Here is a 14,557-nt window from a genome sequence, read left to right as displayed (position 1 = left end):
TTACTGCAAATCGCAAATTGCATTACCTAAAATAAGAAGAAGTCTGACTTGGTGTTATTTTTTCGCAGACTTTGGGTAACTAGTTTTCTTCATGGAAACAGCTCTATTGGGCCTTCTTGTAAGTGGAAGTAGCCTTACATTATGACTAATTTTCATTAAATGATGTAATGCAGGCCATATATGTAAAAGTATGGGATTGGTTGATGGCGTGTGTCCCCAAATATGCACACAATGGTGTGTTTCATATTGACATGTAACAGGATGGACGTGCAGATAATGTCAAATCCCAACACATTACTCTTGTGATATGTTGGTAGTTAAACTTGGACATATATTTTAAAACATTAATGCTGTTACTACCATGATAGATTTATCCTCATGAATCGCAGATGCGAACATTTGTCTGACATTTGGGTGTTAAGTGTACTTCTTATACTCACATTTTTTTTCATTGGTCTTTTAAGCTGTACACATATCACAAGTGCCTTGTTGATTGACAGCCACAGTATATAAGTCAGCTGTCCTCAAAGTTCCCTCTTTTGTTGGGCTTCACACAACCTCAAGGATCATTGGAGGATGGCTGCGCTTTTCTTTTTGGCACGGCGCCACAGATTGAGAGTAGCAGCAGGATTGAGGAGAAGGCAGGTCCAAGAACGAATATTTAGAGTACGCATAACCTTGCTTGGGCAAACTGATGATGAGATTTATGATAGGTACCGTCTCACTGGTGATTTAATTATAGATTTAATCAATGATTTAGATCCTTTTTTGCAAAGGGAGACTCGGAGGACAAAAGCAATACCCACACATGTACAAGTCCTATGCTGTCTACATCTCCTAGCTTCTGGTTCTTTTCAAGGAGTAGTAGCCATTGCTGGTGGTGTGTCCCAGAGTTCACTTTCACGGTTTTTTAATTCTTTTTTGGATGCTATGTTACAAAGAATAAGGAATTATATTAAGTTTCCAACGACGCAACAAGAATTGTTGAAAACCAAAGTTGATTTTTATAGTTTGGCACAATTTCCTCATGTAATAGGCTGTGTGGATGGGACACATGTACCTATATGTCCTCCCTCAGAAAATGAGTATATTTTCCGTAATCGGAAATCTTTCCACTCTCTTAATATTCAAGTGATTTGCAACGCAAATACCATTATCACTGACATAGTGGCTAGTTACCCTGGCAGTGCCCATGACTCTTTCATCTTTAAGCACAGCGCAATACATGCTAGACTTCTTGCTGGACAGTTTGGAGATGGCTACTTGCTAGGTAAATATGAAATACAAATCTATATACTTTTTCAGAAAGTTAAATAATGTAACAGGTTTGCAACTTACATTTATTCTTTAATTTTTTTAAAAGGTGACAGTGCCTATGGTGTCCGTTCTTATATTTTAACACCGTACCTCAACCCAGCAACTCGAAAAGAGCAACATTACAACCAAGCTCACAAATCAACTCGCAATGTCATTGAGCGGACCTTTGGTGTTTTAAAATCAAGGTTCCGCATACTGCATAAAACAGGTGGAAGTTTGCAGTATAATCCAAAAACATGCTGTAAAATTGTTGCAGTCTGTGCAATGCTACACAACATGGCAACAGAGAGAGGGATTCATTTGGATGAAGAAGATCTCCTACCACCAATTCTAAATCAACCACAGCAACCCCCAGCCAGACAACATGGACCAGAAGCAGCAGAAGGAAGGAGAAGAAGAGCAGAGATTACACAAAATTATTTTTGAAGAAGGTACAAGTCTTTATTTTTCAAAGTAAATCAAGTGTATTCTATAGAACATAATATGTAGTTATTTCAAAGTAGTTTTTAAACAATGAACCAAATAAACTCATTACATGTTTGTACTGAACTAAAACCTATAAATTGCAAAGTGTCCGAAAATGCTACATATTTCTAACAGTCATGTTTTCATGATGTACAATTAATTTCACTTTTTACGCCCTCGCAGACCTAAAGCCTTCCCAGATATTTTACTTTTCACCAAATCTACTTTGCTCCCATCTTTAACATTCCTATTACTACGTCTTGTACAAGAATTCAAAGACTCTGGTGGTTGTACATTTTGTGAAACCTCTAAACTGTTATCATTTGAATTTGAAAGCCCTGGTAGTTCACAATTGTTTGTAGCTTGGACTACATCATTCACTCTCAACATACCCCTTGAAATGTCTCCCAAAATGACATTTAATTTGTCGTGCATGGCTACATTTTGATTGCTTATTTTTGCAGCAAAATTTGATATACGAGACAACTGTCTATTCTGACCAAGTACGCTGGTCATATGCCTCAGGTGCCTATTCGAACTTTCCTTTTGTTGCAGTGTCATGACAGTACACAGAGTTTCCAAAGATTTAGCAATCCGGTTCAGTTTTTTTGCAGTTGTCTCATGGCCTTTTGTTAAAGCCTCCACCATCCTATTCATGGAGCTGTGAATTGCAACACGTTGTGTAGACATATGTCCAATTTTTGTTTTAATGACTCTCACATCTTTACCTTGCAGGCGCTGTATTTTCAAAATTTTGTCCTCTACAACACTGCCAGTGCATGTCCCGTCTTCAAATGTGGCCAAGTTTGCTGTTCTTGGACGGCGTCTATAAAATTGTCTTTGCCTCCTTCGCCTACTAGGCCTTGCGTTGGTGACTGCTGATGTGGGATTAGTTCTTGCCTCATGTACATTTTGACTGCCACCCTCTTCTGAATCAGTTTGCAGTAACTGCCGTACTCTTTGTCTCTCATTTGTTGGCAGATTTGCAGTTGAAGTACTGGGATTGTTTGCCTCTTCATTTACATTTAGTTCAAGGGTTCCGAAATCCCGCAAATCCTGCTCAATCAATTCTTGAAGTAATTCTAGTTTGGGAAAAGGTGAAAGATATATTTTACTTACTATGTTGCCTTTCAAATGTTCCATTAAATACAAAATTTGTAAATGACTATTTGCTTCCTTGACATGATTTCATCAACATTGACATTGCGCGGTGTCTTAAGATATATTTGAACCAACAACATATTTTCAAAAACTACATTTCCCAAGATGCATTGCTTAAATCATGGATATGTTTGTGATGTACAGCTGTCAACTTCTGAAAATGAAATGACTAGAGTAAATGGTTAACGCTAACAAACACTTTGCCTGTTCCCACGCCACGTTGCAATAGGCCACAATTTAAAAATAAATTGAACTTTGAAACCATTGTATCAAAACACTTACCTTCAGAGGGGGTGATGAGATCAGACGTATCTATGTTGTGTACACCAACAACTGCCTCGGTCAAAAGTGTCCCTTCCACAAGGTCATCCAACGGGGTAGTAGGTATGTTTTTAGGGGGTCCGCCTCCAGTTTTGTTTGCAGATTTCACTCTGGATGCAATCTTCTCCTTTGCACGACTGCGCAAGTCGTACCACCTTTTCTGTAAGTTGCTGATTTCACGGTGGGCCACACCTACAGCATTTACCTTCGTTTGAATGTTTAACCAAATATTTCTTTTGACGACATCAGGCACCTTATGCGACAACTTTCCGAAAAGTTGATCATGCCTGTCAGTCACCTCTTCAATTAGGATTTCAAGTTCCTTGTCTGAAAACTTAATTTTCCTTTTTCGTGAGGACCCATCTTCCACTGGATTCTCCATCTGTATTTCTCCTCGAAAGTGACGCACACGAACTGCAGCAGCAACCTCTCCAAACAGACTCCGTAAGCAACTGCAAGAGCCACTTTCAAACAACTGCACAGGTGACTGTGATTGCTTTACTGGCTTCCTGGCAATCACAGTAATGGAATTCATCATGTGGTGTTTTTCGCACAATGCGATTTCGGAAAATGCGAATTCGCACTTAAGGAATCGCACTTTTGAAGCGAATCGCACTAAATTGCGATTCACAGAAAATCGCAAAAAAAAAGCGAAAACAATGATGAATAGCAATATGCGAATTCTTAAATGCGATTCCTTCACGATCGCAAATAAGAAAACGCAATTTCGGACAATGATGCATGTGGGCCCTAGTGTGCTAGTAGGCGGCATGGTAAGAACGGAGTGCAAACACCCAGTGTGCTAGTGTGTGACATGGTAAGAAAGGGAAGCAAACACCTAGTGTGCTAGTAGGTGACATGATAAGAACGGAGTGCAAACACCTAGTGTGCTAGTGTGCGACATGGTGAGAACGGAGCGCAAACACCTAGTGTGCTAGTGTGCATCATGGTAAGAACGGAGCGCAAACACCTAGTGTGCTAGTAGGTGACATGATAAGAACGGAGCGCAAACACCTAGTGTGCCAGTGAGCGACATGGTAAGAACATGGTGCAAACACCAAGTGTGCTAGTGTGCAACATAGTAAGAACGGGCGCAAACACCTAGAGTGATAGTGTGAAACATGGTAAGAACGGGGCGCAAACACCCAGCGTGCTAGTGTGCGACATGGTGAGAACAGAGCGCAAACACCTAGTGTACATCATGGTAAGAACAGAGTGCAAACACCTAGTGTGCTAGTAGGCGGCATGTTAAGAACGGAGTGCAAACACCCAGTGTGCTAGTGTGTGACATGGTAAGAAAGGGAAGCAAACACCTAGTGTGCTAGTAGGTGACATGATAAGAACGGAGTGCAAACACCTAGTGTGCTAGTGTGCGACATGGTGAGAACGGAGCGCAAACACCTAGTGTGCTAGTGTGCATCATGGTAAGAACGGAGCGCAAACACCTAGTGTGCTAGTAGGCGGCATGGTAAGAACAGAGCGCAAACACCTACAGCCACATGCATCATTGTAGGAATTTGAGATTCCTAAATTGCGAAAATTAAGGAATCGCAATTTAGGAATCCCAAATTCCTATGCATCAAGAAATCGCAAACGTTTTTGCGATTTCTTAATTTTCCTTATTTGCGATTCCTTAATTGCGAATCGCAAATAAGGAATCGCTTTACATTGATTCCTATGGGCCTAGAGGCCCATAAGAATCAATGGGAAGGCATTCTCATTTTGCGAATCCGCAATTAAGGAATCCCAAAATGAGAATGCAATTTCAAGGGTGCAGGGGGAGGGTCCAAAGGACCCCCCCCCCAGCACCCCTGAAATGTCACGTGAGTACATTTTACTCATACACATGTCCCAAGGGCATGTGTGTGTGTAAAATGTAAGTTTCAAAAAAGCATTTATTTGCATTTTTGAAACTTTTCGCAAATTACCATGAAGGTTTACTTCATGGTAATTTTTCCCTTCAAAATTGCGAATTCGCAAAAAAAAAAATCATGCATAGCACTTAAGAAATCGCAAAATTTGCGATTTCTTAAATGCTATCGCAATTTGAGAAATCGCAAAAAAATGCAATTTCTTAAATTGCGATAAATGTAAAATTAATGATGCATCCCAAAAAGTGATTTTGGAATCGCAAACGGCCGAATTTTGCGATTCGCACCGTTTGCGATTCCAAAATTGCTTGATGCATGTGCCCGATTGTGTGCTAGTGTGCGACATGGTAAGAACGGAGTGCAAATACCTAGTGTGCTAGTGTGCATCATGGTAAGAACGGAGCCCAAACACCTAGTGTGCTGTTGTGCAACATGGTAAGAACAGGGTGCAAACACCTAGCGTGCTAGTAGGCGACATTTCTAGATCGGAGCGCAAACACCAAGTGTGCTAGTGTGCGACATGGTAAGAATGGGGTGCAAACACCCAATGTGCTAGTAGGCGACATGGTAAGAATGGAGTTCAAATACCTAGTGTCCTAGTGTGTGACTTGATAAGAACGGGGAATGTACTACACCTATAGAGATTTGTAGCAAGGTCAGGCAGGAGTGCATTTTGGACCCCTTCCTATTCACCTTTTATGTGAATCAAATCAAGAAATACCTAGTGGATAAAATGTAGGAACATGGCTCAAATAGGAGTGTGTCCCCTACCAGTCATTCTATACGTAGATGATGCAGTTTTGCTGGGCCATATTGGGAATTAATTTTGTCACACTTGTGGATCACCTAGGCTTGATGGTAGATCGTAGGAAAACATACAGTATGAACATCAGTCTTGCTAAGAACTAGTCCTGGTCTCACTTTATGAGCTGTGAAAAAGTATTGTGTACTGATTTTTCTTACTTAGGTCTGAACCTTGTCTGCTCGAACAGCTTGCACCTTTTCAAAGAAACAGGAGGGTATATTTTGAAAAATCCTTCACAGCATTCTACAGATTTGCAGCCAGTCTTCTTCTGAAACTTTTGAAGAAAATGATAGATATTTATTTAGCCAAGTGTGTATCAGCAGCTTGTTTTGGCATGGGTATCTGGGGATACATAAAGATCAAGTTGGGGGGAGAGTGGACCACTTGTCCTGTGTCACCAAGGTCTCAAATAACGTGGCAGACCATTGTTGTAAAAAACCCTTATATACAGACACAGGCTTTGGGCGGTATAAGTTGATTCTCCGTCTTTGTGTACAGTAATAGCATGATCATTGGGTCTTTTCCTTTGTTCGTTATGCTGACCTGCACATGGAGGAAGACCAACTGGGTTGACAGTAGTGGCCGGAAATAAAATAATGGGCGTGCTCATGCCTAAAAAAGTGAGTTAAAATTTCTAAATTCAAGTCTCATGTATTTTATTATTGAGGCATGTGAAATAGGAAACTGAAAACAATTCGGAGAATCAACATATACCGCCCAACGCCTGTGTCCGTATAGGAGGGTTTTTTACAACAATGGTCTGCCACGTTATTTGAGACCCTGGTGACACAGGACAAGTGGTCCACTCTCCCCCAACTTGATCTTTATAGTAACCATTGGAAGCCAAGTGGATTACAGTTTCTCTTTTCCTCCCCTTTGATGTTTTGAGTATCTGGGGATACATACATCTAAATTCAATTCGGATGGTAAAGGGCGTGCCTTAAAAGAATGCTAAACTGTAACACTTTTGTACGTCATGGCGAATTTGGTGATTCTTTATAGAAGACTATATCAAAATGACACATCTTCTTTTATGCCACACCATTTAGAATAGTGCAGCTTCAGCATTACACATCGTTTCTGACTGTTTAAAATTGGATGCTCTAGGCAAAATATCATGATTGCCCCATATCATGAGAAAGTTTTCGGAAACTGGAAAACTTAGGTTCTTTGAAGAACCTGAAACTTTGCAGGGAATCAATAACAGTTACTTAGAAACACAACTCATTGATGCTAGATTGGAAGCTAAGGAAGGCATGGACCGGAAAAAAGTGAATCATTTGGCACATGATTGATGTACTTGGCCCTTTTTGGAAGGTTCACCCCTGAACTTTTAGCATTTTCTGTAACCTGGTGTTGGTGGTTTTAGGCCTCAGGGCACTTTAGCTCTGTGGTCCAGTGTAAAGTGCGTGCACTCTCTGTGTACGTGTGGTGAGATTGGCCTGCCCTCCCATAGGAATGCATTGGGAATAATGGTGTCCGTGGTAATTCCTGGTATGAGAGGAGAGCAGGTTCGAGTTTAGTATGTATGAACTTGTGAGAATAACTGCTGCGCAATGGTGTGCACAGATTTATGATGACTGGTGGAGAAATGCCACTTTCTAGAAGTTGCCATTTATGTGCTATGTGTCTGCCTGCCTGATGTGAATTGCATGTCTGGCTTGTGAGTGACAGGGCCTGGGAGGTGTGGGTGGCTCCAGGAGGGGCAGGGTGAGTCAGCTGGGCTGAATAGAACATCTGGGCTGGGAGTAGTGGGTGGTTAATCCCCCGACTCTAAATAGGATGGTGCCTGCCCTAGTGAATGCTGGCTCCGCCACCTGTGGTGTGTCTGCTGATGAGCCCCCACCCGACAAAGAGGAAGAGGAGCTTCCAAAAAAAGTACTTCAAATCCCCCCTAAACCAGTTGCCTCTGGTTCCCCCATGTCCTGCACTTTAGACAACGGATTTGGTGATATAAAAATAGGGGCTGTGACCCCATGATGTTGTTCTGTACCTGTTCCAAAACCTGCCGGGCGTGCTGCTGCTGTGGCCCAGGAGGACCTGCCAGGAGGGCTGCCTCCCTAGGCCCGTTGATTTGTGATTGAGCGGGAGCCCAGCCCGTTGATTGAAGCTTATGGATGCATCCTGAACAGGTGCCCACCCAGCTTTAATTGCTTAAAATCGCGGGTGCCCACCCCGCTTTATATTTGAAATTGCGAGGGAGTCTACCCCTCATTGCCGCCACAAGAAAATAGAGCTGCCTCCGGTCGTCGCAGCACGACCCAGAACTCAGGCGAGCTGCCTGACTCTGGGTGGAGCGACGGCCGGAAAAAGGAATTGCGGGCGGAAGGGAGAACACAAGCCTACCCCGCCTCCAGGAGCTCCAAACAGATGTCCCATGAGGGGACCCGGGTGAAGAGGTGAAGTGGCCGAAACCGGCGATGGCAGAGTGGGTCTCTCGGCAGTAAAGGGAAGCCCCGCGTGCAGGAGAAGCTGCTCCAGCAAGAGTGACTTGGCGAAGAGGAGAGAGCAGAGTCCCCCCAGCAGACGGTGAGTGAGGGCTCCTAGAGGGTTGCGGCCACCAAGGCACAGTATTGGTGCCACTTTCCTGATTGGACCCCGCCTGATAGGAGGCTGCTCCAACAGTGGGCCTGTTTGTTCAAAGAGCCTGTGTGGCTCCAACAAGGGGGGGGGACATAGTTGGTGAGGATCCAGCAGGGCCTGGGTTCCCCCAGCATAGCGATGCACAGTGTCGGTGCCTGAGTGGTCCCGCAAGAGAGCGGGCCACTCCAACAAGAGGGCATCTTTGTTTTTAGAGCCCGTGGGGATCCTGAGGGCAGAGAGGTGATGGGTTCCCTTCACAAGTGATGTCACAGCTGTGCCGCTGTAGCAGGCAGCTGCCCCGTGGGTGCATTTGTTTGTAGGGCCCAGAGAGGGGTCCAGAGGGCCCTGAGGGGCCCATGCCCATTTGGCCACCTTTTTGCAAGAGAGTCCCTGAGCGGGACAGGATGCACAGTGGAACCAGGGCCTTCACTTGATTGAAAGCTGCACAGTACTTAGTGCCAGCTGCTCCGTTTAGGCCACAGTTTATTGGGGGCATGTTTTGAGAGATAGGAGTGACATTCACTCAGGGGCCCCAGCTTGATTGCACACTTTGGATTCCGCTGCATTGGCAGCAGCCCTGACATTCTGGACAGAGTGCACCTGAGCTCCTTTGAGAAGGCCAGTTGGCCAGAGGGGGGGTCAGTGATTTATGTGATATTTGGAAATGTGATTCTCTACTGTTATTCATGCCTCTAAATGCGTTTAGGGATGAGATTATGTGCATAATTTTTTTATGCTGGTGAGGTTATTTACTACTTTGAGTTTAACCCCTAATGTGAGTGATGCTTAGGAGGTTAGGGTCTAAAATGTTAGAGTGATGAGGTTGGTGTATAATGTATTTTGTGCCTTATGTAATACTGTGCATAATATGGTTTATGTTACAGGATGATGCTGAGTACAGTGATTACCAGTGATTACTGGTTGTACGTTGATGTGATGTCCTACTTTTACTAAGTTCACTTTGTGATGATTCTGACAGTGGTCCAGTTGGCCCAGTCAGGTGTACATAATCCCTTGTAGATATTACCTAGGGCCACCTGCACAATGTATATTATGTGACTACTACTCTAATGTGTTATGAGAATACAAAGGCTATGTTTGATATAATCTTGTGTGGAGTTCCTTTTGTGTTGTGCCTGGTATGTTGTTGCTGTGTGCGTGCACAAACGCTTTACACATTGCCTCCGGGATAAGCCTGACTGCTCGTGCCAAGCTACCAAGGGGGTGAGCAGGGGCCATCTTTGGCGTGTAACTCCCTTGCCCTGACTAGAGACGTGGTCTCTGCCTGGCTTTGGAGCAAGCCTTAGCCAATCAGAGATCCCATTTCTAACAATGATGAATTCATTACACAAGTTGGCATAGAGCCCTACATTATTACGGTCACCTGAGGACCAGCTGGAGCAAACTCCCTCTCAGCATCAGATGAACCCTCACACTGCAAGCATTCAGGAAGAGCCTCAAGACCTGGCTGACCTGGATGAGCTGTAGCTGCCCAAAATCCCCACTCCCCCCAGTGCCTTGAGACCTTAAGGGGTGAGTAGTGCGTGTTTCAAATCCCTGATTGATTGATTGATTGATTGACAGAATGGATTAGTTTTAATCCAATTTAGTTTAAACACAGTAGATGTTCTTGTTGCGTTTCATGAAAAACATGATTTTAATAATAAGCTACATATAGGCACCTGTATTGGAATCTCTAAGCAAAATATATCTTCCATCTGTTATTCTTCTGTAGTTTTTACACCATTCACAGGACCACAGGAACAAAAAAATATGATACCACTGCGGAAACAACTTAATTTTACTCAATGTAAATCCACTCCTCTCTCTCTCTTCAACAACTGCACACACCTTTAATTTGTTTCTCAGTTACTAATTTTATCTGCACTCAAGGGGCATTAGAAAACATTTAAATGGAGTATAGATAAAGTTATTTTATTTTAATCTGTATTTTAATGATGAATATGTGCTCCTAGTTTGACTGCTGTACGTATTTGTATGTATTATGAACGGTATCTTTTATCTGTTTCTATATATTGTGATTTTGCCTTTTATGGTTCATATTTTATACCTAATAAAGCTATTTATCCCCTTCAATTCGCAGGACAGCTGGGAGCCGTCCTGCGCCACAGTGCTCGTGTGCGCAGGACGGCTCCCGGTATGATTCGACAGCCCCCACCCCGAAATGAAATGTAAAAATAAACACCTGCCGTCTAGTGGGCTTTCTGCCCCCCGGGGGAGCAGATTGGGTGCTAATGCCCTCATCTGCACCCCAGGGAAGGCAGAAAGACTCTAATTGAGCAGGGGGGGGGATATTGGTGTGCCCATATTGGGCAGCACCACCGCTAATGTATTTGGTTAAAAAAAATCCTTGGTTCTAGTGGGCTTTCTGCCCCTCAGGGGGGCAGATTGGGGGCTGGAGCCCCCATCTTCCCCCGAGGGTTGCAGAAATACTGAATTTAGCCCAAACGTTATGGGGGGAGCAAAGGCCCATGCCCAAGAGGCTGCTCCCTCCTCCCTGGTGCCTAGTGGGTAGATCCCCAAGCAGGGGGGTAGAAAGCAACCTAGACACCAGGGAATATTTTTTATAGGCCTGGGGTGGGGGCTGCCCAGAAAAAGCATGCAAATTCCCCCACCCTACCGTCAAAAGAAAACCAAAGATTTGCTACCCTTCCAAGAGGAAGATGGGGCAATAGCCCCTGATCTGCCCCCAGGGAGGCAGACAGCCCACTATGCACCAGGGATGTTTTTTATTTATTGGTAGGGGTGGGGGCTGACCTGAATGGGCATGTCAAGGCCCCCACCACCCAAAAAAATGATATCGTCTTTCTGCCCCCTCTAGGAGGCAGATGGGGCAATAGCCCCTTATCTGCCCTCCGGGTTGGGGCTGAAAGCCCACTAACCACCAGGGATTTTTTTTCCAAATGTCCGAGGTGGGGGTAGCCCATTCCAATGCCCCCACCCTCCCATAAAGGATTCCACAGAATTCCCCCCCCACAGGAGGCAGGTGGGGGCAGTTACCCCTGATCTGCCCCCCCAGGGGGCGAAAAGTCCACTAGGAGCCAGCCATTATACTGGCTTTTCTATTAGTAGGGGTGGGGGCTTCTCAGAATAGGCATCCCAATGCCTCCACCCCCTAAAATAATAGTCACAGTCTTTCTGCCCCCCTTGGGGGCATATCAGGGCAATAGCCCCAGATTTCCCCCCTCCCCATGGTGGCAGAAAGCCTACTCATGCTGACTTTTTTTCAGTATGTGCCTACCTGTGGATTGTGGGTCCTAGCTCAGCCGACACCTAGGGAAATATAACAAACCTATATACTTTTGAAAACTAGACACCCAGGGGAATCCAGGACGGGGTGACTTGGCTCTCACGAGGTTCTGTTAACCAAAATCCCTTGCAAACTTCAAAATTTGTAAAACAAAAACAAACCGTCCATACATTTCTGTGGTGGAAAGTTCTGAAATCTGCGTGGATTCACAAAATTCCACCCAAACCTCATTCCCCAAAGTCTTCCAAGAAAAATGGTACCTCAGTTACATGACAGGAAATGGCCCAAAACACAACGTGGACACAACTCATTTTCACTTGTTTTTGGCCCAGGGCTTGGCAGCCATCTTGGAAAACTACCAAACCCACACATTTCTAAAAACTAGACACCCTGGGGTGTCCACCGAGGTATGGCTTCCATGGATCCCCCAATGTTTCCCTACCCAGAATGCCCTGCAAACATCATATTTAGCTGAAAAAAACACATTTTCCACATATTTTTGGGTAGAATCACTGTGCCCGCACAAATGTCCTACTGAACAGTGATCCTCTCAGTCTCCCGAGTAAAATGATACCTCTCTTGTGTGGGTGGTGCAAGGGCCTGTAACTGGGAAGAACCAAAACATAGGGATTTAGGGTATAGCACCGACAATTCTAAGCGCAAAATGTTGTTACAAATACGTTTTTAGCCAATTCTGTATTTGACACCCACACAAGTGAGGTATCATTTTACTTGGGATGCTAAGGAGAAGGCTCTGGGGTAGGACATGTGTGGATCCACATAGATTCTAGAACTTTCCCACACAGAAATTTGAGAAAACTGATTTTTTTAATCAAAATATGAGGTTTGCTGGGGATTCTGTGTAGGGAAATGTTGGGGGATCCAAGCAAGCCATACTTCGCTGGACTCCCCTGGGCCTCTAGTTTTCAGAAATGTGTGGATTTGGAAGGGTATCCCTAGATGGCCGCTAAGCCTGGGACCAAACAATCAATTGACCCCCCTTGCAAAAGCAGGTCATTTTCGGATACATATGGTGCATCTGCGTTTTTGGTCCCGTGGTCGGTATCCATCAAGGGAAACCAACCCAACCTACACATTTCTGAAAACTAGAGATCCAGGGGAGTCCAGGGGTATATGATTTGCTTGAATCTCCCAATGTTTCGCTAAACAAAAGTCCCAGCAAACCTCATATTTTGATATCAAAATCATAATTTTCTCACATTTCTGTGTGGAAAAAGTCCTGGAATCTACATGGATCCACAAATTTCCTACCACCCAGCATTCCTCCAGGTCTTTTCATAAAAATTGTACATCACTCATGAGGATGGGTCAAGTACCCGAGACAGGAAAGGGTCCAAAACGTATTGAGATATCAAAATCACAAAACAACCTGTTTTTGCAAGAGGAGTCACCTGGGTTTTTGACCCCGGGATCAGCGATCATCTTGGGAAAGTGCCAAACCCACACATTTCAGAAAACTAACCACCGGGGGGAATTCAGTGAGGTATAGCTTGCATGGGTCCCCCAATGTTTTTCTAGTCAGAATCCCCTGCAAACCTCAAATTTCTGTATGGGAAAGTTCTGGCATCTATGTGGATCCACAAATTTGCTATCACCCAGCATTCCCCCAGTTCTCCAGATAAAAATGAAAACTCACTCACATGGGTGGGTCAAGTACCCGCAACAGGCAAGGGCCCAAAACCTATCGAGGAGACATCAAAATGACCTATCACAAAACAACCTGGTTTTGCAAGGGGGGTCACCTGGGTTTTGGCCCGGGCTCTGCGGCCATCTTGCAAAACTATCAAACCCACACATTTCTGAAAACTAGACACCTGGGGAGTCCACCGAGGTATGGCTTGCATGGATCCCCCAAAGTTTCTCCACCCAGAAGGCCCTGCAAACTTCAAATTTAGCTGAAATAAACCCACATTTTCCACATATTTTTGTGTGGAATCACCGTACTGGCACAAATGTGGGTTTTCCCAGCTAAATTTGAGGTTTGCAGGGGATTCTGGGATAGGGAAACATTGGGGGATCCACGCATCCATACCTCACTGGATTTCCCTGAGTGTCTAGTTTTCAAAAATGTATAGGTTTGCTAGGTTTCCCTAGGTGCCGGCAGAGCTATGGTTCAAAAACTACAGCTAGGCACTTTGCCAAAAAAGGGTCATTTTTCACTGCAAAATTGAGGTGTGTCCACATTGCGTTTTTCGCCGTTCCGTGTCACGGGCACTAGGCAGACCCACACAAGTGAGGTACCTTTTTTCTCAGAAGACTTTGGGGAATGCGCCCAGGGCCAAAATCTCAGGTAGTTTTGCTATTTGTAATTTTGAAGTCTCCACAGTACGATTTTGGCCATTTCCTGTTGCAACCACTATGCCTACCCACACAAGTGAGGAATATTTTTATCGGGAGACCTGGGGGAACGCTGGGTGGGAGTGAAATAATGCTGGAAAATGTCACAACAAAATTTTCCCTGAAACTCCAAAAGTGGACGGACAACCAGGGGGGTCAATAGTGGAATCCCTACCAGTGTACACACGGAACTTAAAAACATATCCTATCCTACTCTTAGACAACATATACAGCTTAGTTCCATAGCATGCCCTCTTGCTAGGAAAGTGCTACCTAAAAACCAAACGGCCCTTGAAAAGGACCAAAGACTCATCAATAGATATTTCTTTCTCTGAAGTATGGATCTCTAAAAAATCGTTCTACAAAGTGATCAAGAACAGGCTGAATCTTAAAAAGACTGTCACA

The 14,557-nt window shown here is 44.3% G+C and overlaps 1 long non-coding RNA gene across 1 annotated transcript; it reads left to right on the top strand.

Moving 5' to 3' along the window:
* Positions 1 to 1,137: 1,137 nt before the first annotated feature.
* On the top strand, positions 1,138 to 2,902 carry LOC147747689 (uncharacterized). Its single transcript, XR_015299684.1, has 3 exons — positions 1,138 to 1,270; positions 1,364 to 1,748; positions 2,518 to 2,902. It is a non-coding gene; the product is annotated as an uncharacterized LOC147747689 (long non-coding RNA).
* Positions 2,903 to 14,557: the final 11,655 nt, after the last annotated feature.

The sequence above is a fragment of the Lissotriton vulgaris genome, chromosome 1_1 (genome assembly GCF_964263255.1).
Source record: "Lissotriton vulgaris chromosome 1_1, aLisVul1.2, whole genome shotgun sequence".
NCBI classification, from domain to species: Eukaryota; Metazoa; Chordata; class Amphibia; order Caudata; family Salamandridae; genus Lissotriton; species Lissotriton vulgaris.
This window is presented reverse-complemented; position numbering and strand designations above follow the sequence as displayed.